Source organism: Pelodiscus sinensis, chromosome 3 (assembly GCF_049634645.1).
Source record: "Pelodiscus sinensis isolate JC-2024 chromosome 3, ASM4963464v1, whole genome shotgun sequence".
Taxonomy (NCBI): Eukaryota; Metazoa; Chordata; order Testudines; family Trionychidae; genus Pelodiscus; species Pelodiscus sinensis.
This window is the reverse complement of record NC_134713.1, coordinates 13,832,943-13,859,454: the sequence shown is the minus strand read 5'-3', so window position 1 is coordinate 13,859,454 and position 26,512 is coordinate 13,832,943. Positions and strand designations below refer to the sequence as shown.

General features: G+C 43.8%; 1 long non-coding RNA gene across 2 annotated transcripts in view; it reads right to left on the bottom strand.

Annotated features, from left to right (window-relative positions):
* The window catches only part of LOC112545059 (uncharacterized), a 37,907-nt gene extending 11,447 nt beyond the window's left edge, over positions 1–26,460 (bottom strand). Inside the window, exons 1-4 of one of the 2 annotated variants that reach the window (XR_012902477.1) lie at positions 26,231–26,452; positions 23,755–23,905; positions 22,302–22,436; positions 10,879–11,014 (exon numbers count right to left, since the gene is read on the bottom strand). This is a non-coding gene — a long non-coding RNA (uncharacterized LOC112545059). Of the gene's footprint in view, positions 1–5,366; positions 5,466–10,878; positions 11,015–22,301; positions 22,437–23,754; positions 23,906–26,230 lie in introns of those variants that run through there. The other variant, XR_012902478.1, reaches the window with a different exon arrangement.
* Between the last annotated feature and the right edge of the window lie 52 nt (positions 26,461–26,512).

The following is a 26,512-nucleotide window of genomic DNA, read 5'->3' as shown; positions in this document are numbered from 1 at the left end:
CCATAAGGGTACTCATACCACTGGCTGAGAAACACTGCGCTAGACTGCAAATCACCAAAGCTAGCATGCCAAATGGCACAGGCCAACAAGAAGCTTTGTGCTAAGTCCTGCTTCTCTCTGAGACAGGTGCCTACATCTGGACTTCAGGGAGGAGTCTCACTCTGCTTGTGATTCTCAGCTTCAAACCCTTTCTTGATAGTAGGTACCTATGCTGTTGGCAAGAAGGCAAGAGACGAGAGTGGGATGACTTCCTTCCTCTTTTTTAGCCTAGTCAGTGGTTAGAACACAGTCACCTGGGATGTGGGCTGCCCCTGGTTTAAGACACCCTTCCCCTCGAGAGGGAGAAGGGAGCAGAATAGGAATTTGCCCCCTCAGTACTCTATCCACTGAGCCACTATGATGTGGGGCTGCCTCAATCTCTCCTTCCATTGTGTATAGATAATGAAAGAGCCACTGGAGCAGGGAGATTGGATACCGGGTCCCCAACATCCTGGGCGAGTGCAATAACCACCAGCCATGAAGTCAGTCCTGTGCTTGCGTATGCTCTCACTCTCTGGTCCAAATGACTCTAAGAAATGTGGGCATCACTTTGAAGCTTGGGGAGATAGACCCCTGGGTGTCTAGAGTGAGGCAGCAGAAACAGGACGTGAGGGGGCTTTCACTGAAAACAAATAGAAACAAAGGCCTGGTCTACACTACATGGGAAGGTCAAATTAAGATATGCAGCTCCAGCTATGTACATTACGTAGCTGCAGCTGATGTATTTTAAATCCCCTTCGACGCAGCGGGAGGTTGACAGGAGCAAACTCTTCCATCGGCTTCCCTTACTCCTTGTGGGGAGTGGGAGTACCGGCACCCTTTGAGCGCAGTCTAGTGGGTCTATGCTACACCTGTTAAATCGAACTTTGAAGGACTGACTGTGGCAGTGTCAATCTTCCATGTAGTATAGACCTGCCTAGAGTGAGGTTAGGCACCTACAGGGTTGGCGCGAGAGTGCAAGGCAGTGCTCCTGACAACTTGAGAATGTTGCCGGTGCTCACAGAGAAATTTTGTGGCAGTGCTAGGAACTGTTCCCAGATCTCCTATGTTGCAGTACAGAGCCTTAATCACAAGTTCATTATCCTCTCATTTCATTTCGATTCCCTGCCAGAGTGATACACTGCACTAGACATTTCCCAACCTAAATATTTTCCCCAAGTGCCTTTTGCCTCTTACACTCAACCCACTCCACTGCCCCTTCTCACAATCCCATCCTTATTGGCGTGAGAAACTTCTCTGTAGCTCCTGCCCTCTGGAAGTGCCTTCTAGTGTCTCTCTGCCTCATTTACTCTTGTGTCCTTTCCAATCTCAGCAGAGAAAAGAAGCATTGATTAGAACTGGTGGGGAATTTTGTGATGAGACAGGGTTTTTTTGTTTGCTTAGAGAATGATGGCTCATCCAATCCAAAATGGAAATGTCTCTTGTTTCACAAGACCTCTGTTGATATGCAAGGAGGGTGCCGTTAGAATGCTGGGTTATTTCCTACCAGCCTGGCATGCTCCTGGGGAGCTCATGCTTCCAGGGTCTGTGGATTTTTGGTAGCTATACCATACAGACTGCCTCAGTGGAAGGGACCATAGGGCCACCACTCCAAGAGAGCCTCACCAGGCACAGTCATGGCCATTCAAAGAATCTCCTGGAATTGAAGCAATGTGAGGAGTTTCTTGGAGTGAGGGGCAGCTGGATTCTCCATTTCATTCTTCCCTTATCAAATGGAAACATTTCTATTTTTCCAAAAGAATTGGGGTCCATGCTAAGTAACTCGACAGGATGGATGTACAGAAGACATAATCTATTATTTGAGATAATATGGCTCTCTGCATATTTGTTCAAGAACTCCTCCTCACTGGTAAGAGATAGCACTACCAAATTTGGTACACAGCTTCCTCTTATCATGACTTAAAGCAAGGTCAGGATTTGGTTGTGTCAGGAAAATGGGATGTGCCTGGGATGGGGTTGCTTCCCAGAAAACCATTCAGAAAAGAGACAGAATAATCAGGCAGGTGAAAGGGGCTGACTGGGGAGGCACACCTCCCCCATCTGGAACTGCTCTAGCCTTGAACCTTCCACCCCCAGGTGCCCTTTAAGGGGGACAGGGGAAGGGGTGAAGTGCCCTTCCTATGTGTATGGGAAGAGTGCTGGCTTTTCCCCTTCATCAAGCAGTGAGGGGAAAGTGCACCAGGAGCTCCATCCAGGGGACATGCACCCCTTCCCCAGCTGTGCCTGCTGGAGCTCCAGTAGCCACAGAGAGGTGCTTCTAACCTGCCCCCTACCTGCTATGATGACAGAGGTCCGGGGTAGTGTTCTTTCCCTGGGGCAGCCTGCATACTGAACCCCTCATCCCCAGCCCCACCCCAGAGCGATGATTTAAAGGAGGCATGGACATTTTCATTGTATTTTCCAAAGACCAAAAATTAATTGAGTTAAAGACCCAAGCAACACCAGCTAAATCCTCTACTACAATACCTTAATTAATCTACAAATGAGATTTAAATGTTCTCCATTCACCACTTGATGGCTTAGCCTGTTTTCCTAGATTGGTGTTTCCCAAAGTGGTCTGTGAAACCTATTAACAGGCTGCATTGGTTAGTTTATTTACCGGCACTGCGGCCACGGAGCCTCGTGGCTCCCAGTGGCTCCATTTTGTTGTTTGCAGCCAAGGGGAACCACAGGAAGTAGCAGCCTGGCCCAAGTCACTTCCCATGGCTCCTCTTGGCTACAAATGGTGAAATGAAGCCAATGGGAACCATGAGGCTCCGTGGTCGTGGTGTCGGTAAATAAACAAACAAATGTGGCCAGTTAACAGGTTTCTCAAAGTGGTTTCATGAACACCATTCTGGATTATATTCCTTGTGTTTAAGTTAGCATATAGGTTCTTTGGGGAGGGAGCTGTATTTAGGTTTGCACAACACTGAGCGCAAGAGCTGTGCTCTTTCAGTAATAATGCTCCCATGGCACATCACACCTGAGACTGACAAGCAATTAATGGGGCTCTGCAGTTGCAGCTCTGGCAGGACTTTGTGAGCCTTGTGATACAGAGATGCCCGGATCCAGGGCCACGTGGCAAACTGAGCTGAGGCATGCGTAATTCTAAACATGTGCTCTGTTTCTTGGAGAACATGAATGTGGTGCTGCCTGTGTGCGATGACTGGAAAGGCCCCGAGGCTGAACTGGAAAACAGAACAAGGCAACATAATGGAGTCCAGAAACAGACCTTCCGTGAATCAAAGGCAGGCCTGTTTGTGTACTGTACAGTGAGCAGTGGGGGAGCACCCCCAAACTAGCCAATAAACATATTTACAAGGATTTTACAGCAAGGTCGGTAAGAAACAATAAAGCAATCACTCAGCACCTCCATTCAGCAACGCTTTATAGCACAGAGTCCCACTCACAGCTGCCTGAGTCCGGGTGAGTCACTCTTTAAAAGTCCCTAGAGTCTGCCCCCTTCAGCAGGGTTTACTGCATTTCTCCCCCTGCAGCTTTCCTTGTCCTCCCGGTCCTGTAAGCACGTCTGGTCTACATTTTAATTTAGCAGTGCTTAGTCCAACCCATCCAAACTTCCTTTTTGACAAGGGAGAGAAATACCCACAGGCTGTACAAATGAATTTTGCTCCTGCACTGAAATAGGTCCTTTCACTTCCTGTCTAGGCCCAGCGCTCCTGTAGCCAGCTGCTTCCCAAGTACCAGCACCTAGGCTGCAAGATGGAGAAACCAGCAGCTTTCCTTTAGAAGCCAATTAGCAAACTACAGGCAGTTTGGGACTTTTGTCCCTTTCCCTGTAGTGTTTGCCTGGACAAAAAGCATTATCCAACAGGTTCTATTTATTTATCTAACATTTCCCATAAAATAGTCAGGGGATAAAGGAGCCAGTCTTGACTTTTCTAGTCCAGTGATTCGCAGCCTATGGGGTGTATCCACATAATGAGTACAGACTCCAGTATCATAGGGCTATCTGCCAGTAGCACACTGAGGCCACATTTTCACTTGCCATGCTGGAGATTGATCTTCTTGCATTCTATTTAGTGGGTCTAGTTAAGACCTGCTAAATCAAATGCTGAGGGTGGCTCTGGTTGGCACTGGCACTCCTTGCAGTTGTGAGGATTAAGGGAAGCTGATGGGAATGTTTGCTCCCATTGGCCTCCTTCTGTGAAGACGGCGATAAACTCAGCTTGAGGAAAACTGACTCCAGCTATGTATTTTATGTTGCTGGAGTTGCGTACTTTAACCTAACCTTCAGTGTGGGTCTGGGAACCAGAACATCTGAGTTCTGATGTTTGTGACACCACTAGAACTAGATGGCGGCTTTAAAGTACGTTACATCACTCTCTAGATCTGTGTTTTCCCTTCTATACAATGGACTGTTAATAGTCATTTTCCAGAACTACCAAAAACATAGGGTGCTAGGAGGGAAGTATTAACGAGTGCTGAAGAATGTCCCATCTCTCTGTGAAAATGCAGGGAATCACTAAGCCAGGAGAACAGACAGAATAGAGCCTGGCTCCTTTCACAGCAGCCAGAATATGTACAGAGCACAGTATAAGTGTGGGGAAACAGCAGAGTTTCTGCCAGGTGAAGAAACAAGCTTTATAGTGTCATCCCTGTAAGAGATATTTAGTGAAAGGAACTAGCACATCCTTTGAAGTACTGGAGAAACTAGTGCAAAGGATTCTGGGGTTTGGAGCCATTGTGGAGTCAAAATGGGGGTAGGTGGATGGACAAGAAGAGGCAACAGTGTGGACCAAGAGAAGAACAAAAACAACTGAGAACTACTGCTCTAATTTACCTCTCTCAAAACTGTGAGCAATCAGCAAACTTTCAGCATGTGTCATCTTAGCTATTGGCCTCTTTACTCAACCTCCCGACAGCACACTAATAAAGATAGCAGGCAGTAGCAATGGTTCTCTTTGGTCAGATAAGACACACAAGCTGAAAAGGCCCATGGTATTTTTAGCGAGGAGAGCAAATGTACATGGGAAGGGTCTTGAATCAAATGCCCAGTGTTTTGCCTGTTCCTTGTTTGACAGAAGACATAAATTTCTCAAGACGTGAGGAATATCATGCACAGCATCTGACTGGCTGGAAGATGAATGCCTGACTCTTGCTCATGTGTTAAAGGCAAGAAAACTCCTCCAGAGATGGGGTTTTCTTTCTCTTTAATTACCATCCAGGAATCAGTGTTTAGAAAAGGTAGCACCAAAGCAGCAAGTTAAAAGATATTGGATCTTACAGCCTGGGTGCCATCTCATTTATTTCAATGATTTATTGAATCATTTTGTTTAATTAACATTCTAAACCCCCAACATTTAAGTAAAAGTAATCATCTATACCTTTAAGAGTCTGTTCGAGTTCTTGCATCAACAACTCCTGCTTCCTTGTTCAAGAAGAGTTTCAAGGACCAATGAACTGAAGTAGAAACTACATCAGACCTAGAGGGGAAAAAGATCAAGAAAATAAATCACTGAGGATGGAACAGATCTTCCAGCAGCAAGCGATATGAGTAGATGTTTTGCTTCCCTGAATCTACTGTTATAACACTGGCTCCACAATGAAGTTTCTTTCTTAACTTTCCATGTCGTCGCAATTCTCCCTCAATAGCCATACAGGTGCCCCCTCCTCCTACAACCCTGCCCACCTTCCCCAACCACACCAGGTCCCTTCTGAATAATGAAGAGAGAACACATTCAATGCAGCACACAAAGGTCTAGAATGCAGACTCCGTCCAGGTCTACACTAGGGGAAAAAGTCAACCTAAGATGTGCAACTCCAGCTATAAGTATAGCGAAGCTGAAGTTGACATACTTAGGTTGAATTTTCATGATGCCCTCACTGCAGGAGAAACTCTCCCATTGACTTTCCGTATTCCTCGCAACCTAGTGGAGTACTGAAGTCAATGGGTGTGCAATCAGCGGTCAATTTATTGGGTCTTTACTATACCCACTAAATTGAACCCCTGGAGATCGATCTCTGCAGCTTTGATCTTCCAGTAAATAGAGACAAGATCTCAATGTATTACCTGGGAGGTCCAATGGGATCCTCCAGCAAGTGTGCGCATAGGAAATGAAATGTGATTTTTAGAAGCTGTTCTCCTGAATTGCTAGGGGTTAGAAGTTAATGCCTTGCGTCATTTGAACATGGGCTCCACGTTGCTTTCAGGTGGACACTGATTTCTAGATGTAGACCCAGATGGATCCCAGGCTGTCACATGGCCCTTAAAGTACCTGTCAAACTAAATAAACCTGGGTTTATGCAGACCCTTCTCTTGTGTGGCTCTCTTGCAGAGGAAAGAAATAATTGCCTACATTCACTCTAATCTGTGCTCCATCCAGAGGTGAAAGTAAACGGGGACGCCCCAGTGCGCTGCTCCAGTAAGAGTGGGCTGTGATCCAGCAAGAGCCAGCTGGGGTGCACTGCTCTGCAGGAAGCAGGCAGGCAATTTAAAGAGGCTGGCTAGGGGTGCACTTCTGGGGAGGTGTGCATGCTCTAAGCCAGACTACTGAGAAGGGCTGGCAGCAACTCCCATCTGACCATGGCGCCCAGCCCCAGCCCTTCTCCTGCTGGAGTGGAGGAGGAGGGCACAGAATCAGCCTCTGTCCAGCTGGGCTGTAGCAGCATAGTCTTTGCCCTGCCCCAGTCCCGATCTCCCACAGAAGAGGCTGATGGCGGCCCTGCTGTTGCAGTGGCAGCCCGGACCCAGCCTCGCTCCTCTGTGGGTGTGGGTGTAATCAATTCCTGTCTGGTTGTGGCTGTGGCAGCCTGGCATTGGTCCCGATCCTGGGGCAGGCCCCCACTCCTGTCACAGCGGCCCAGCCCCAGCCTCACTCCTGCTGGGGAGTGGGGTGCAGAATCAGCCCCTGTACAGCCACAGCTGCACCTGCCTGGCTCTGGCCCTGGGTTAGGCCCTGCAGTGTGCTCCCCATCTGGCAGTGCTCTCATTTGGCTGTGGTGACCTGGCCACTGCAGAAGTGGGGTCAGGGCTGGGTGCCGTGGTCAGTAGCCTGGCTGGGAGCATGCACACCTCCCTCACATCATGCCCCCAGTCAGCCCCTGCACAGTAGGAGTAGGAAGGAAGGTGGAATTTGCTGTAATGGCCTGGTCCCAGCCAGGTAAGTTAACCTGCCCCTCCCTCACACTCTCCCCCCCCACACCAACTCCCCACCTCCTGCACCCCTTACCCCAACCCCCAGTCCTGAGTCCCTTGTACACCCCACCCTGACTCTTGCACCTCCTCCCACACCCCAACTCCCAGCCTTCGGTCCCTCATACACCCCAATTCTGACTTTTACACCCCTATGTCCCTAGCCCCCTTCCCTAACTCCTGCACACACCCCCAGTCCTCTGCCCTGAACCCCCTACATTCCAACCCACACGTAAATTTCTTATAGATACTGTTTTATCACAGCTCGCCCCACTCTGAGGGCCCCCCCCCCCAAGGGGCAGGTTGTGATAGTATAGTTCCTGTATGAAATTTAGATTACTTTCACTCCTGGCTTCCACATCCCAGATTCCACTCGCTGCTGTGTATCAATTGACCACAAAAACCCTCGAAAACCCAAGCAACAGAACACTGGTTATAATTAGCTTTGTCACACTGTTCAGTATATAACATTTTATAGCTGCTGCTGCAATAGCAAAGAGAATGGGATCCAAATGCTAGATTATTGCTAGTATATGGCATTGCTGCAATACATGGTGTTAACACAGTGTGACAGTTGGGGTATGAGTGCACCGCACTGTGCCGCTATTTTGGGATACTTGGGCTGTCAGAGCCCTAAATGATTCTGGATTGAAAAGAAACACCCAGTACAATCAAAATGGAGAAAACGGTCCCAGAAATCTATGTAGCCTTACTGAAGGCTCAGGAACACACCATCCGGGTGTGCAATAAGAAAAGCAAATATTGTGTCTTCATGCCACTTGTATCAGACAGAATTTATACCACCATCAATAACTCTGTAGTTTCTTGCTGGTTGCTGCCTCCTCCTTAATTTCTTGCAACAGCAAAAATGAAACTTAGCCTTGAGTAGATGATACATCAATGCAAAATTTTTCTTCCTGGGAGCACTGCCAATATCGGGCATATCAGCATCATGAGCCAAATTAAAAAATAAATAAATCATGAGACTGGCTTAAAATAATGAGTTTAAAGATAAATAAACAAACAAATATTTCATGTTCGGTCTTTTTATGTGGCTTTGCTTTCTGAGCCTTGAGAGCACATGTAGGTCATGTTTTCAGCCTTTGCTCTGCAAACTTGAGGAACTGAAACATTCTTTAAATGAAAGCTGAGAGTATGTCTACACTGCAGACCCTGGGTGTGGCTAGACTACATGGCTCCATCGACGGAGCCATGTAGATGAGTGTACTCGGCAAAAGGAAATGAAGCGGCATTTTAAATAATCGCCGCTTCATTTACATCAAAATGGCCACCGCATTGTGCTGATCAGCTGATTGTTGGCACAGCATACTAGTGTAGACGGCGATCAGCCGACTGGCACAATGCGGTGACCATTTTGATGTAAATGAAGTGGCAATTATTTACATTGCCGCTTCATTTCCCTTTGCCGAGTACGCTCATCTACATGGCTCCGTTGACGGAGCCATGTGGTCCAGACACGCACCCTATGTTGACATAGCTATGCCAGCAGAGCCCGTTAGCTTAGATATAGCTGCCCTGCACCTAAGGAGTTTATCTGTTGACATAACAACACTACCTCCTCAAAAAAGCCCCCTAGAACACGACTACATGGAAGGGCTAAAGCCGAGATAGCTACACAACTTGAGCTATGTCCACTGTGGTAGTTTAAGTCGAAATAGTTATCTCGGCTTTTGGCGTTGTCTATACAGCAGGAAGTCTGAGGTAGAGCCCTCTTCCCCCAACTTCCCTTACTCCTCGTGAAATGAGGGTTACAGGAGTAGGAGTAAGAAGTCCTCCAGTTCGACATTATTTCAACATTATGTTGAAACCACTGCTTGCTGTGTAGACACAGACTATGTTATTTCAGACATAGCCTTAGACTCCTAGCTGGGGCAATCATTCCTAGTAGTGAGAGCAGTGGCAGTCAGAGACCAGGATTCAGAGCCTTGGGTGAGAGCTGGGTCAGGAGTCCAAGAGCAAACCAAAAGGCAGGTCTACTAGACTCAGCTTTTAAGAGCAGAAGGGACCATCATGTGGTCTGGCATTCTGCACGTTGCAGGCCACAGGACCTCATCCATCCACTCCTGTAATAGACCCACATCACTGGCTGAGTTACTGAAGTCCTCAAATCATGATTCATAGATATCAAATTATGGGGCATCCACCATTTACCCTAATTTAAACCAGCAAGTGATCCATGCCCTGTGCTTCAGAGAAAGGCAACCTTCCCCCAAACCCTTCTTGCAAAGTCCCTACAAATCTGACCCATGGTTCTTTCCCTAAACTTGGGGACAATTGGACCATAAGTATTTTGGCAAGACCCACCAACCAAACACCTGGGCTGTGTCTACATTGGCACCCTTTTCCGGAAAAGGGATGCTAATGAGCCACTTCGGAATTGCAAATCCGTGGGGGATTTAAATATCCCCCGCGGCATTTGCATGAACATGACTGCCGCTTTTTTCCGGCTTGGGGTTTTGCCGGAGAAAAGCGCCAGTCTAGACGCGATCTTGCAGAAAATAAACCATTTCCAGAAGATCCCTTATTCCTACTTTCAAGGGATCTTCTGGAAAAAGGTTTATTTTCCACAAGATCACATCTAGACTGGCGCTTTTCTCCGGCAAAACCCTGAGCCGGAAAAAAGCGGCAGTCATGTTCATGCAAATGCCGCGGGGGATATTTAAATCCCCCGCGGATTTGCAATTCCGAAGTGTCTCATTAGCATCCCTTTTCCGGAAAAGGGTGCCAATGTAGACACAGCCCTGGGAAGGAACTCTCCCTTGTAACTCAGAGCTCTTCCCACAAAAAATCCTCTTACCAGCCACTGGGAATATTTGTCATTAGCGGTTGCAGATCGGCTACACGTCATCATAGGCAGCCTTTAAAGTGCCAGGGGACTCCTCAGTGTGTTATGTCGTCACCTTTCCAAGCAGAACTGCAGTTCAACTGAGGTAGCAGGCATCAGAAAAGATGAGAAGCTCCCCTTCTGGCCAACTCTAGTAATGGTGCTGGGAAACATAAAGGCCAGTGTGTTCCCACACAGAAGATAAAGCCGTGTGCTAACTCCATGCAGCTTTGAGGTTTCTTTCAGAAGAAGCTTTTCCAGAACAGATCTTCCAAAAAAACTTCTTCTGAAAGAGAGCATCTACACAGCAAAAGCGCATTGAAAAAGCAATTTGTTTTTTCAAAAGATAGCGTCCACACTAAATGGACACTATTTCACATTTCAGCTGTGATTACTATGGACGGAGTACTCACCAGGACACCTGTGCTTTTTCCTCTTCCCTTTTGTTTCGAAAGAACTCCCTCTTCCCCATCCACACATGCCTTTTTCCGAAAGAGCTCTTTCAGAAAAAGTCTTCTTCCTCATAGAAAGAGGTTTACCAATGTCAGAAAAAACCTTCTTCTCTTTTGATTTTTTTTGAAAGAACGCAGTTGCAGCGTGGATGTAATTGAAGATTTTTCTGAAAAACGGCCATTTTTCCGAAAAAACTCTGCAGTATAGACATACTCCCAGATTCTAAAATCTGAAGTTTTATTAATAAGAAAGAAAGAAAACGAAAAGATTGACAGTAAAGTTGTTAAAGAAATCACATTACAGTCACCAATTGCAATTTCTTGGTGCAGGCTTGTAGCAGAGATGAAATAATCTGCTGTTTTATAAGTCTCTAGACTACATCCTTCATTAGGCTGGGTCATTGGTCCTTTTGGGCTGAGTTCATAGCAAAGATGCCCCAGAAGTGATGAGCTGGAATGAAGACAAAAAATGGAAGAACTCCCCACGAAGAACTAAATGAGGTGGATCAGCTGATTTCCTCTTCTCCTAGTGCTGGATTTATTCTGTAGAGGCAGGGGACAAACAATAAAATGTAAAGCATCAACAGCCTGGTCCTGCTGTGTCACCATATCCACACATGGGCTGCTTAACCACCGAATCTGCAATTGGGCACCGTATGAGAATGCTACAAGAATCCAGCCCTGCCTGATCTAGAGCAGAAACTCCAGCAAATGGTGTCAGATAGTGTAGTCCCAAAACCAGCTGGCAGAGGATGAAGGAGGCTATGAAGACTGATCAGAGATTTCCCCTAGTGGGAGGAGCCTGGCAGCCCATGCTCCTTTGTTTATCTCACCTGAAGGCAGGAAGCATCAAATGCAGATGAGGGAATGAGGTTGGCTGAACAGAACTAGCAGAACCAGCTCAAATTTGCCCAGGAGTGAAAGGCATCATGGGATGTGCAGTAAAACAAGTGATACAGGGTTCAATCACTCATCAGCACGCATGGCGATATAAGCACAATACTCACTACACACATCATCCTGGCAACCCTAATTGATTGTGAGCCACCCCTTGGCATGCGGAAACAGACTCTGCAGAGCAGGATTACCAAGGGCATGGCATAAGACTTATTGTCTCTTCCCCATGGTGTAACAATGGGACTCACCCACTAACATGGCCTGCCTTCAGGAGAGAACTTGATGGTCAGGGGTACCGACAGACATGCGGGGCCCTTGGCCAAGCTGTGTGTGTGTGTCGGAGGGAATTCCACGCTCCAGGAAGGAGTTGGGCCTCAAGCAGAAGGGACGGGGAGGGGGATAACAAGGCCTCAGCATTTCCTGGACTGTACTGTGTGGTGCTCTGGTGTCAATTCAACAGCCCTGGAGCTCTGGCAGCTGCTGGTGCCATAGTAACAGCAGTGATGGCCACTGGATGCCTTCGGCCCTTTTGAAGTGCTAGGTCCATGGGCAACTGCCCCTTTTGCCCCTCCCCGTCAGCGGACCTGCTGATGGTTTCAGCCCTATAATCTTAATCTGTCTCTGAGGGTATGTCTACACTACCCTCCTAGTTCGAACTAGGAGGGTAATGTATGCATACCGTACTTGCTAATGAAGCCCGGGATTTGAATTTCCCGGGCTTCATTAGCATAAGCGGGGAGCCGCCATTTTTAAATCCCCGCTGCTTCGAACCCCGTGTAGCGCGGCTACACGGGGCTCGAACTAGGTAGTTCGGACTAGGGTGCCTATTCTGAACTACCGCTACACCTCGTTTCACGAGGAGTACCGGTAGTTCGGAATAGGACCCTAGTCCGAACTACCTAGTTCGAGCCCCGTGTAGCCACGCTACACGGGGTTCGAAGCAGTGGGGATTTAAAAATGGCGGCTCCCCGCTTATGCTAATGAAGCCCGGGAAATTCAAATCCCGGGCTTCATTAGCAAGTGCGGTATGCATACATTACCCCGCTAGTTCGAACTAGCGGGGTAGTGTAGACATACCCTAACTGAGCTCCTACAATGCCTTGAAAGCCATGACATAAAAGTGATATAAATGAGAAATGAATCAGACCCTATCTACAGAAGACTGGTTTTTTCAAAGATGTTTTAAGGATGTGTAGTAAATTTCCAGGACAGTGGATGCTTGCCCATCTGTTTGACACACCATTCATCCTACGCAATAAACTGCCCTGCTCTCCTGAACTCTCAATTACTAGCAGCAGCTGCAGGAAGTTGCCATATTACTAAGACTATTATTTTGACAAAATGTGTTATAGTACATTTGCTAGTGTATGTTAAAGCAATTAAAGCCTATCACTGCCACAATTAATGTTAAATGTGTTTACTTCATTTAGTTACTCGCTTATTTGAATGATTCTCTTATTCAGCTAAATTAACAATTAACTTTATTTCCAAAATAATGCATATAAAAAAATATGTTTCAGAGCAGTTGATAAAGATGCAGCATTTTTAATTGCACATCAGGCTAGCTTTTTGGTTTGCATTTTGCTGGAAAATAGGTTTTACTGCTTCCTCTCCTGTTTGAGCAGCAAATACATTTGTTTTAAATTACAAAACAATGCTTTAAAAGTCAGACTTTTCTCTCATTTACATCAGTATAAAGCAGGAGTAACTCTGTTAGTGTTGCTTGCATAAAATTGGTGAAAATGAAATAAGAATAAATCTGGATAAAATTAAATTTACTTTTTGTATTGTAGTTTCCCCAAGTTGCGATCTAGAGCAGCATTTCTCAACCAGTGGTACGAGTATCCTTAAGAGTCCTCGAGAGGAATCTGGGGCGTACGTCAACACAACTGAAATTTGGAGAAAACTCAATTTTTGTTTTAAATTTTACAGCGCTTTATTACTTTTGTACTTTTTACACCCAAAAATGTCATCCCCAGCCTGGCTACGATTATGTTGTTTAAACAAATGTGTTGCAATAGTAGAAAAAAATGTGTGTGTCTGAAAACTGTAGGTACTGGGGGTACTTACAATTTTTTTTTTTGAAAAAGGGGTACTTTATAATAAAAGGTTGAGAAATACTGATCTAGAGTAAAACATTCACTATCAAGAGGAAATTGACACAACATACTGTAGGTCTAGGAGTGGAAAATTACATATCCTTTCTGCTATCAAAGCCTCATTAGAGAGCAATTAAAAATGGGCAATGCGCTGAACAGATTCACACTAAGAAGCCAAAACAATCAGATGCACACTGAATATTGACTGCAACGCAAAACATCTGGTTTAAGTCATCATAACTTAAAGTGAAGCCCTGAAATTTCAGGGTTAATGTATGTTGATATAAGTACCACAAACTATCATTTAAGGTTTGTTTAATCAATATTAGCAACAGGCCACACATACAATAGGGCTCTTTCTAGAGATGACATAATGTCCTGTTTAAAAAAATACGGGGTGAAAGTTTTCCTTTCATCCTGCCTATGGGAAATGTGTCTGTGCGCTGCAGCAAATTACTGCCTTGAGGCTGAAAATGATCTTTGTAGTGCCTGGGTTCTAAAACAGGTACATAGTCATCTATTCAGCAAAGTTTGACATAACTGTTCTCGTGAGGGATTTGGAGTCTTTGAACTTGATTTCTCAGCAGAATTGCTCTGATGAGGCATGATTTCAGAAAGCATTCCTCTCTAAAGCTTACAGCTGCACTACACCCCCTTTGGGACTGCTAGAAATAAATGTTCCCTCAGAAATACAGTAGCAGCATTTGGGTATACGAGGGTATGTATTCTTGAGACACCTAACAGCCACAGAAAAATGATAGTCTTTTACTTACAATGCAGTAAGTTTAAGTGCATCGTCTCCCTCATGAAAATGCTAGAAAATTTGCCTGGCATTGCTCGAGTCCTTATCTCAATTAATTTTTGTTTTTTGGAAGATAGAATGAAAATGTGCATACTTCATTTAAATTGTTGCTCTTGAATGGGACTGGGGTTGAGGGGTTCAGTACGCAGGCTGCCCTGAGGAAAGATGACTCCCCCAACCCTCTCTCACCACAGCTGCTTGGGGCCAGGTGAGAAGTACCTCTCCATGGCCATTGCAGCTCCAGTTGGCAGAGCTGGGGAGGGAGTTCATCTGCCCCCTGCACTCCCCATCCAGAGTGAGGAATGCAGCAAAGAGTGCACTTTCCTACCAGTCCCTTATGAAGGTTGGGGAGGAAGGAGCTTCAGGACCCCTTATTCTCTCTAAAGGATGCTTGAGGGGGTTGGAGGTTAGGGGCTGGAGCTGTCCCAGACAGGAAGGCATGCCCCCAGCCAGACTCTTTCACTTGCCTCATCAGGCTGTCTCTTTTCTGTATGGTTTTATGAGTGGCAATCCCATTCCAGGCATATCCCATTTTCCTGGCACAACCAAACTCTTATCTTGCTTGAAGTTATTAGAAGAGGAAGTTGTATACCACATTTTGTGGTCCTAGAGCCAAAGCTGGTACCTCTGGAGCATAATGCATGAGCTTCTACTGAACGAGCTAAAAGCCAGCTGGCTCTCAGCTAAGGTTGTAGAGCAAACTCATGCTTTTTCTCTGTAAGTAGTCTAAGTGCCACTACATGGAACAGTGAACTATACCCATTGCTACGTCTAGACTGGCATGATTTTCTACAAATGCTTTTAACGGAAAAGTTTTCTGTTAAAAGCATTTGCAGAAAAGAGCGTCTAGATTGTCATAGAAGCTTTTCCACAAAAGCACTTTTTGCGGAAAAGCGTCTGTGCCAATGTAGACGTGCTTTTGCGCAAAAAAGCCCCGATCGCCATTTTAGCCATCGGGGCTTTTTTGCACAAAACAGTACTGTGCTGTTTACACTGGCCCTCTTGCGCAAATGATTTGCGCAAAAGGGCTTTTGCCCGAATGGGAGCAGCATAGTATTTCTGCAAGAAGGACTGATTTCTTACAGTAGGAAGGCAGTGTTCTTGCAGAAATTCAAGCGGCCAGTGTAGACAGCTAACAAGTTTTTCTGCAAAAGCAGCTGATTTTGCGGAAAAACTTGCCAGTCTAGACACAGCCATTAGGTATGTGGGTTACATTAGTCCTTACCATTTAGAAGGTGTTCTGGAACAAACAGACAAAGTCTCTCAAATACATAGTAAATTATTATTTACTAATGAACAAATATGAGAGACTAGCAAGTGAGGCCCGTTGGTGACTGGGCAAAGTAATTTTGAGTAGATTACACTTACTGGAAAGTTCAAAAAATTAAATATATGTAATAGGTTTTTTTTATTAATGTGCTTGCAAAAGGGAAGTAGAAAAACAGTTTTAAATTTGTAGGATTTCAATTGCAAACATTCTTCATTTTATTGAATAATTACCACACATAGTAAATTTCAATCAGAAATTCATAAAATTGGTGACAGGGGAGGGATCACGTGATGTTTACTTTTTATGTTCCCTCCCTCTGGGGCATCTGGTAATGGCCACTGTCAGCAGACAGGATACTGGCCTAGATGGATCGTTGATCTGGCTGTTCTTATGTTCTTACATTAAAATTTCCATTACTCTTTCCATAACTAATGTGAATTATTTTGTGATTTGTAACCATAAGAATTTTCTTTGCACTAAAATGACAGTTTAATAGGTGACTCAATTTTAATTTTGTTAGCAAATATATTTTATGAACTCTAATCATAATAGTCATGACTTTTTTCCGATGAAAACCAAAAATAAGTATTTAAACCTTTCATCCAACATATTCCAGTATAAAAAGTAGTGCAGTCATCTTATTTAAGTTGCAGGATTGTTTATGCAAAATTTGGTATTTGCAGGTAATCATGAAGTATGACTTTATTTTGCACAAACAAATCCACAAAAAACCTCTTCAAATTATATAATAGATTGTAAAGTCTTCGAGGCCTTTTTGTGCTGTGTCTATTCAGTGTTTAACACAGTGCGGTCCTGTATCCTAACTAGGGCTCCTAGACATAATGCAACTAATAAATAATAATGAGATTACATCACAGTGAAGTATTTGTATGGTTCTTCGCTATCAAGTTGCTTTATAAATACTGAATTTTGAAAAAGATCTAGATTCCAAATATTAAAGAAAAAGGCCCTTAAATATAAATATTTAACACTGTTAGCAAATTACTCCTCCTTTCCCTGGCATCAGAGCATGATGGGTAGGGGAAAGCTCCTTTATCTAGCTTCGTGTGAATGTGGTTTCCTGAAGTTCCATTGCGTTGCTGAGGCAACCAATCATTCAATCAAGTTTTAAAATTTCCACCAGACTTCTGTGTATACCAGCCTGGTTAAATTCAAATTGAATCACCACTGGGAATATTTACAGGGTAACCTGACCTGACCAAGTTCCAGCATGTCATAATGCAGGACATATTGTATTATGAAGGAGAGCTGAACACCTGATAAATAATCTAGATTGGTATTTTAAGGCCAGAAGGGGCCATTAGATCATCTAGTCTCACCTCCTGTGTTGACCTTTGTAATTTGTGTCTGGGAAAAGCAAATCTTCCAGAAAGGCACCAGTCTTGCTCTGCAGTCATCAAGAGATGGAGATCACTTTTCTTGGTAATGTGTTCCAATAGGGAACCACCCCTAATGTTAAACATTTATGCCTAATTTCTAATGTGAATGTGTCTGGCTTCAGATTCCAGCCCATGTTTCCTCTCATGCCTTTCTCCACTGGGTTAAAGAGACTTTTAATAGTGTCTTTTCTCCTATGAAGACACTTGTCGTCAAGTCATCTCAATCGGTTTTGATAAAATGAACACACTGAGCCTTAACTCTCCCATTGCAGAGTACTTTGATTCATTTTTGTGATGCATTTCTGTACCCTCTCCAGTTTTTCAACATTCCTTTTCAAAATGTGGCTCTAGAACTATTCTCAGCATTCCAGTATTGATCTCATAAAGACCCCATACTCGTTTCCACTCACTGGTCAATTTTTACCAATCTAAGGCCTGGTCTACACTAGAAAATTAGGTCAGCATAACTACCTAGCTTAAGGGTGTAAAAAATACACACCCTAAGTGGCATTGTTAAGCTGACCCAAGTTTCTAATTAGACAGCACTAGGTCAATGGACAAATTCTTCTGTTCACCTAGCTACTGCCTCGGGGGGGAGGTGAATGGGAGAAACCAGTCTACACTAGTGGAAGACAACCTGTAGCCCCCGGGCCACATATGGTCCATGAGGGTTCTATGTGTGGCCCAAGAAATATTTTGTTTACCATTGCCAAAGCACAGGATTGTCAGATTTCACTGTTTTCCGTCTTTTTTTCCTACCAAAGTTACCATCTTAGTCTTGAGGCCCACTAAGATGAAGGAAGGCCACTCAAGTAGTTCACTCACCAGCCTAGGTTGCCCATCGCAGGTCTATACTGATGTACTGCCATGGTGCAGCTATGCTGCTAGCCTTTCAAGTGTAGACAAGCCCTAAAGTACCAGTCTATCATTTAGGGATCTCACAGCATGTTGCAACATAAAAACCAATTAAGCTTCACCATATCTCTGTGAAATAAATTAGAATTGCTGTCTTCACTTTATAGATGGGCAAGATGAGGCATGGAAGTTTAGATGACTTGCTCCAGGTCAAAGAGCTAGTGAGCAGCAGAGTCTAAAAAGAAGCTCTGGCTCTCACTCTCCTTACTCTGACCTCAAGACACACTGTCTCTCACTCGACCGTTTGCCTTTTATTCTTAATCCTGGGCTTGTGCAACTGTCTCCTTTCCTCAGAGACAAGCACTTTTTTGGTTTTGTGATGTAAATAAAAACTGCATGTTGCTATTGGTGACAAACATTTCCTCCTTTTCCCCTTTCATAACACTAGTGAAAAATTATATTATATTGCGTCAGAATTCCACGAGGAATAGCTCACACATCTCCCTACAAAAGACAGGAGTTTTGGACTTGGCCTATTGATTCAATGTTTCATTTACAGTATGTTAATACAGTTCTACAATTACAAATCCTACCTCTTTGAAACATGCATTCATTTTAATAGCCTGCAAACACCAAGAAAGAAAAGAAGAAAATATTGTGCCAGTTGCGCACCCTAGTGGAATTACTTTCAATTGATGTTAAGTGCCAGGCTTTTGAAAGAACTCAGAGCCTTCTAGCCACAAATGGTGTCAGATTTTCAAAAGATCTCAGCATCAAGTTGCATTCATTGTAGTGTTCTGTACTAAACATGAAATTAAAGCATTGGGTCTAATTCTCCTTTACATTTACATCTGTGCCCTGTGAGTTGCAAGTCTATTATACCATAAGAGAAACAGTTTACAACCAGTTTGCATTCAATATGTAAATGACTACACAAAGTCCAGGAATACAGGGGTTAGCCCATTGATGTCAACAGAGTTAATCCTCATTTACACCCTTGTAAGTGCACTCAGAATCTAGCCTGATATTTATAGTAGAGATGAACCCAAGCCACAAAACTGATGTTGTTCCAAACCTGAAGATTCTGAAAGTTTAGATTTGTTTGGATCTGGGGTTTGATAATAAGGATCTGCAAAAGAATGATGTTGACCCTAGTACCACTAGGAGGATGATAACTGTTATTCTCTATTTTTCAATAGAGAACTAGAATAAAAACATGTTTTCCTAGAAACAGAAAGGCAAAGGCACAAAATGAGATCAAACTAGCTACAGGCATAAAGGGAAACAAGAAGACCTTTTATAAATACATTAAAAGCAAGAGGAAGACCAAGGACAGGGTAGGCCCACTGCTTAGCGAGGAGGGAGAAGCAGTAACAGGGAACTTGGAAATGGCGGAGATGCTCAATGACTTCTTTGTTTCGGTCTTCACCGAGAAGTCTGGAGGTGTGCCTAACGTAGTGAATACAAGCAGAGAGAGGGTAAGTTTAGAAGATAGGATACACAAAGAACAAGTTAAAAATCACTTAGGAAAGTTAGATGTCAGCAAGTCACCAGGTCCTGATGAAATGCATCCCAGGATACTCAAGGAGCTGATAGAGGAGGTATCTGAGCCTTTAGCTATGATCTTTGAAAAATCATGGCAGACAGGGGGGATTCCAGAAGACTGGAAAAGGGCAAATATTGTGCCCATCTATAAAAAGGGGAATAAGAACAACCCAGGAAATTATAGACCGGTCAGTTTAACGTCTGTCCCAGGGAAGATAATGGAGCAGGTAATTAAGGAAATCGTATGCAAACACTTGGAAAGTAATAAAGTGATAGGGAATAGCCAGCATGGGTTTGTGAAGAACAAGTCATGCCAAACTAATCTGATAGCTTTCTTTGATAAGATAACGAGCCTTGTGGATAAGGGAGAAGCGGTGGATGTCATATACCTAGACTTTAGTAAGGCATTTGATACGGTCTCGCATGATATTCTTATTGATAAACTAGGCAAATATAACTTAGATAGGGCCACGATAAGGTGGGTGCATAATTGGCTGGATAACCGTAGTCAGAGAGTTGTTGTTAACGGTTCTAAATCCTGCTGGAAAGGGATAACAAGTGGAGTTCCTCAAGGGTCTGTTTTGGGACCCGTACTATTCAATATCTTCATCAATGATGTAGATATTGGGATAGAGAGTACTCTTATTAAGTTTGCAGATGATACCAAACTGGGTGGGGTTGCGACTTCTTTGGAGGATAGGGACATAATTCAAAATGACCTTAGCAAGTTAGAGAAATGGTCAGAGGTAAACAGGATGAGGTTTAATAAAGAGAAATGCAAAGTGCTCCACTTAGGAAGGAACAATCAGTTCCATACATACAAGATGGGAAGCGACTGTCTAGGAAGGAGCATGGCGGAAAGGGATCTAGGGGTCATAGTGGACCACAAGTTGAATATGAGTCAACAGTGTGATGCTGTTGCAAAAAAAGCAAATATGATTCTAGGTTGTATCAACAGGTGTGTTGTAAGCAAAACTCGTGAAGTCATTCTGCCGCTCTACTCTGCACTAGTTAGGCCTCAGCTGGAGTACTGTGTCCAGTTCTGGGCGCCACATTTCAAGAAAGATGTGGAGAAATTGGAAAGGGTACAGAGAAGAGCGACAAGAATGATTAAAGGTCTAGAGAACATGACCTATGAAGCCAGGCTTCATGAACTGGGCTTGTTTAGTTTGGAAAAAAGAAGATTAAGGGGGGACATGATAGCGGTTTTCAAATATCTAAAAGGGTGTCACAAGGAGGAAGGCGAAAATTTGTTCCTCTTGGTTTCTGAGGACAGGACAAGGAGTAATGGGCTTAAAGTGCAGCAGGGGAGGTTTAGATTGGACATTAGGAAAAAATTCCTAACTGTCAGGGTGGTCAAATATTGGAATAAATTGCCAAGGGAGGTGGTGGAATCTCCCTCTCTGGAGATATTTAAGAACAGGTTAGATAGACATCTGTCAGGGATGGTGTAGACGGAGCTTGATCCTGCCTTGAGGGCGGGGGGCTGGACTCGATGACCTCTCGAGGTCCCTTCCAGTCCTATTATTCTATGATTCTATGATTCTAGAAGATGAAGGTAATTTTATATATAGAAAATAGGTGCTGTAGTACAGCAACTGGAGTACAATGCCACTTATTTTATTAATCTATAAAATGATACCAGCCCATTTGTTGTTTTTAAAGTTTATCCTGTACAGACTAACTCAGCTACCTCCTGAAGCTTATTTAAATCAGTTCACTTAAAGGGCACATGTATTCAAAGAATACTTATTTACCTTTGTCATACCCAAAGTAGGCCATAATGAGTAAGTGTGAAATAACTACGGTTGTATTCAGCATACCTCCTGGGTGTTGTGTACTGTCCCATCCAGTGCCTCTGAGACCACTTATACAGAAAGAATAATGAGTCTGTGCTACAGCCTTAGCTAATAGCCAGATGGCTTTTAGCTCAAACGATGGAGGCTGATACACTAAGCTTCAGTAGTCCCACGTTTTCTTCCACCTGCAAACAACTGGGGTCTGTCGGCGTTACACAATGATTCGGCCTGACTTTTGTCTCACACTGGTGAGTCTCGGGAACATTCTTATAGGAGTAACCCTAGTGAAGTCAATAGAGTTACCCCAGCTCTGTAGTTTACTTATTGTAAAAGGATAATACAATTAAAAGAAACTTTTAACTGGCCCCTTTTGCCTTTCAAACATTGCTGTATTGCGGGCACGTCTAAAGTACAAGTTCTTTACCAGTATAAGAATATTGATATGCTGCTAGCGTGGATGCAGCTAGCCCACCAAAGCTGTGTTTTCCACAGTGAAACCACCTTATGAGAAGGGCTGGCCTTACCATGAGGTGAACTGAGGTGGCCGCCTCTGATGCCATACTGTGGGGAGGTGGGGGAAGGCACTACTAGGACCCAGAGTGTAGAAAATTGTGTCTGCTGCTGGTGCATATGTAGGTAGCAGAGCAGTACCATGAGAGGAGTAGAACAGGAAGAAGGCAGAATTGAAACCTTTCAAAGTTTTGGCCCAAGCGAGGGGACAAGGGGGCATCATTTGAGCTCCCCGCCTCTGGTGCCAAAATGTTGTGGGCTGGCCCTGCTTATGAGAGAAACAAATAAGTTTATACTGATATAAGTAAAAGTGCAGTGGTGCCAGCAGAGATGACTAGCACCTGGGTTGAGGGAGGGCCACCCAAAGAGACATTGCGGGAAGTTTGAGGGAGCACCCCAGTTAGCAATTGAAATTTTGGAAGAGGCACAGGGGGGCAGCGTACCCCCTGCATGCTACCATGAATCACCTATGGTTAGTCAGCATAGTTGCATCCACATTACTACTGACTTCTGCTGGCACAGGGGCCGCTCGTCTTCACATCCCTGACTAAGATGGCTATGCCGGCAGAAGTCTCATGTGAGACATTTATTTATGTCCTCACTATGCCTGAGTATCATATAATGCTGAAAGCTGGACACATGTGCTTGCTTACTTTGAAACTTGTACGAACGTCCTGGGTCATAGGATTCAACTCAAACTCTAACGCTGTTGCTTCATGTCCAAGTGAACAAAGAAGGCAGCGAAGAAAACAAATCTTGTGATAATAGAAACCGAAAGAGAAAGGCAGCTGGAAATGAAAACACAGTATATATGTAACATACTGAGTACACATTGGCCCCAGCCTGGACTTCTTGTAAGAGTAAAAATTCCCAACTCTTTTATAATGCGTCCTATCTTTCACATTGCTTTACAAACAGTAACTAATTCTGTCCTAGGCACTCTGCCATATTCCAACTTGGGTAGCTTTCCCTTTGGTACTAGGCTTGCCAGTCTGGCCTTTGCTTTGTAGGAGTCATACCATGCAGACATGCAAATAATTGATCTTCCTCACTGCTGACTCTTAAGTGCTTCGCCTTAACAAGCTCCACGGTAACCTGGAACCTAACAACGTGATCCCTCTAGAGGAGAAGGAAGCACTGCTGATCCTTAGTTCACTGTAGTTTTCAATCTGTGGTCCATGGACCCCTTGGGGTCCACAGATTAACTCTACGATTCCCAAAGGGATATGCACTTCCATTCAAAATTTTAGGGCCTGTAAATGGGAGGTGGGCAAAGGTTGAAAATGACTGCACTACAGTGCTTCCTCTTTTACAGGACATGTCATTGTCAGCTGAAAGTGTCAGCAGAGCTAGGGCTGTTTGGTGGAAGTCAGGGGTGGCAAGTGAAAAAGGGGAAAAAGCGACCGGCTGGGGAATCAACCAATTCCAGCTTATTTTCTCAAAGCCCAGGCTCTGGCATCTAGAGCACTGGTAATTGCACATGAGCTATACAAGTCCATGTAGCCTCACCCACTTTAAAATGCTGGTGATAGAAGTGTTTCAGGCATGAATGCTTGCCAGAGGATTTGCAAGGGTCACCTAGAAAACATGTGTAAGCTGTTCCTAAACTTGGACAGTCTCTCTATTTTGTCCTTCAAGTGTTCTCTCTCAGGCCCTGCCTTCAGATTCCACTCTAAAACTGACTTATTTTTTCAGGAATCCTTCCATCTTGCTTTCATCTCCAGTAATCCCCCATGTCCTATAATATCATCCCATGCCTTATCTTTTGTAGTTTGAGGCATGAGACATGTCAAATAAAAGTCATGATAAAAGTGAATAACAACAACGATACTTATTGACCATTGAATGAAATATTGTAGATTCTTCCGGGTTCCAGATCAATAACCGTATCCCAAACGTTGCTGCCTTGCAGAGTTTATTTAGCCCAGAATATGGTTGTTACTGAGTTATTGTTGTATGGTTCTTTTAACAGTAAACTGAAATGTGCTTGCCATCCTTTCAGACCTCTGCTGTGTTTGGCTACTATAAACCCCCATGCTCTGATTGGCTATTGCCCTCAGAACTTCCCAGATCATAAGACCAAACATAGGCACTTTAATTTCTTACCCTTCTTCCTGAAACCCTTGCCCCTATTTTCTCAGTATCATCCCCTGTCCTTCCTTGTCCTTTGGGGAAGACTCAAGAAGGGACATCATTGAGCCAGAGGAGGGGTAGCTCCCACAACTGGGTTAAGTTGTTCAGTCAGAAACCCATGACACTACAAGACAAAAGAGGAGAGGAAATACTTGATTTAGTCCTATGTGGAACACTGGATCTGGTCCAAAAGGTAAATATAACGGGACTGCTTGGAAATAGCTAATTTAATAAAATGTAACATTACTATGGTGGGAAAAACACCTCAGCAGCACAACATGGTGGCATGTAATTTCAGAAAGGGGAACTCCACAAAAATGAAGAAGTTAGTTAAACAGAAATTAGAAGGCACAGTGACAAAAGTAAAATCCCTGTAAGCCCCTAGAAACTTTTCAAAGACACCATAATAGTGTCCCAACTTAAATAACACTGTAAGAGAACCAAAAATATCCTGCTGTGAGTTGAGAAACAAGTAAAAGAAGCAGTGAGAGATAAAAAGGCATCGTTTAAAACATTGAAGTTAAATCCTAGTGAGAAAAATAGAAAGGAGCATAAACTCTGTCAAATTAAGTATAAGAATAGAATAAGGAAAACCAAAAAGGAGTCCCAAACAACAGCTAGCCAAAAACTCCAAAAGTAATAGCAAAATGTTTTTTAAGTACAGCAGAAGCAGGAAGCCTGCTAAACAACCATTGGTGCCACTGCATAATTGAGATGCTAAAGGAGCACTCAAAGACAATAAGCTCATTGCAGAGAAATTAAATACATTCTTTGCTTCAGTCTTCATGGTTGATGATGTTAGGGAGATTCCCAAACCTGTGACATTCTTTTTAGGTGACAAATTTGAGGAATTGTCCCAGACTGAGGTGTTATTAGAGGAGGTTTTGGAACAAATTAGTAAACTTAACAGTAACAAGTCACTGGGACCAGATGGCATTCACCCAAGAGTTCTGAAAGAACTCAAATGTGAAATTGAGGAACTATTAACGGTGGTTTGTAACCTATCTTTTAAATCATCTTCTGTACCTAAAGACTGGAAGATAGCTTATGTGACAACAATATTTAAAAAGGGCTCTAGAGGTGATGCTGGCAATTGCAGACTGGGAAGTCTAACATGAGTACTGGGCAAATTAGTTGAAGCTATAGTAAATAATAGAATTGTCAGACACATAGATTAACATAATTTGTTGGGGGAAAAGTCAACATGGTTTCTGTAAAGGGAAATCATGCCTTACTAATCTACTGGTGAGGAGGTGAACAAGCATGTGGACAAGGGGGATTCAGTGGATATAGTGTACTTAGATTTCCAGAAAGCGTTTGACAAGGTCCCTCACCAAAGGCTCTTCTTAAGTAAAGTAAATTGTCATGGGATAATAAGGAAAGTCCTGTCATGGATTGATAACTGGTTAAAAGACAGGAAACATAAGGTAGGAATAAATTATCAGTTTTCACAATGGAGAGTGGTAACTAGTGGTGTCACCCAATGGTCTGTACTGGGACCAATCTGATTCAAAGTTGTTATAAATTATCTGGAGAAAGGGTTAAATAGTGAGGTGGCAAAATTTGCAGATGATACTAAACTGCTCAAGATAGTTAAGACCTTAAAGAGCTTCAAAAGGATCTTACAAAACTAGGTGATTGGACAACAAAATGGCAAATGAAATGTAATGTTGATAAATGCAAAGTAATGCACATTGGAAAAAACAATCCCAGCTATACAATACAAAATGATGGGGACTAATTTATCTATAACCACTCAGGAGAGAGATCTTGGAGTCATTGTGGATAGATAGTTATCTCAAAATATCCACTCATTGTGCAGCAGCAGTCAAAAAAAGCAAACAACGTTAGGAATCATTAAAAAACAGATAGAGAATAAGATAGAGAATATATTATTGCCCCTGTATAAATCCATGGTAGGCTCACATCTTGAATACTGTGTACAGATGTGGTTGCCTCATCTGAAAAAAGATACCTTGGCATTGGAAAAGGTTCAGAAAAGGGCAACCAAAATCATCAGGGGTTTGGAACAGGTGCCATATGAAGAGAGACTAAAAAGACTGAGACTTTTCAGCATAGACAAGAGGAGACTAAGGGGGGATATGGTAGAGGTCTATAAAATCATGACAGGTATAGAGAAAGTGGATAAGGAAAACTTATTTATTTGTTCCCATAATATAAGAACTAGGGGTCCCCAAATGAAATGAATAGGCAGCAGATTTAAAACAAAAGGACGCTTTTCTTCATGCACTGCACAGTAAACCTTCACACATGCCAGAGGATATTGTGAAGACTAGGACTTCAACAGGGCTCCAAAAAGAGCTAGATAGCCATTGATGGACCTAATCTCCATGAATCTATTTGCCAGGATGGGTAGGAATGGTGTCCCTCACTAGTCTTTGTCAGAGGCTGAAAATGGATGACAGGAAAGGGATCACTTGATGATTACCTGTTCAGTTCACTCCCTCTGGGGCATCTGGCCACTGTCGGAAGGCAGGATACTGGGCTGGATGGACCTTTGGTCTAATCCAATATGGCCATTCTTATGTTATTTTATGTTACAAGCCACCTAGCTCATCATGTGGACCCCAGCCTCTTTCTGGGACCAGGATTTAGGCAATGTGAACAGGCTTTGTCTCTGAGCCTGCAAATCCACCAGCCCCATGAGATTCCACAAGAAACTGGGTGTGGAGTAGACATGAGGGAGCAGACTCATGCGATCACCCCCTTA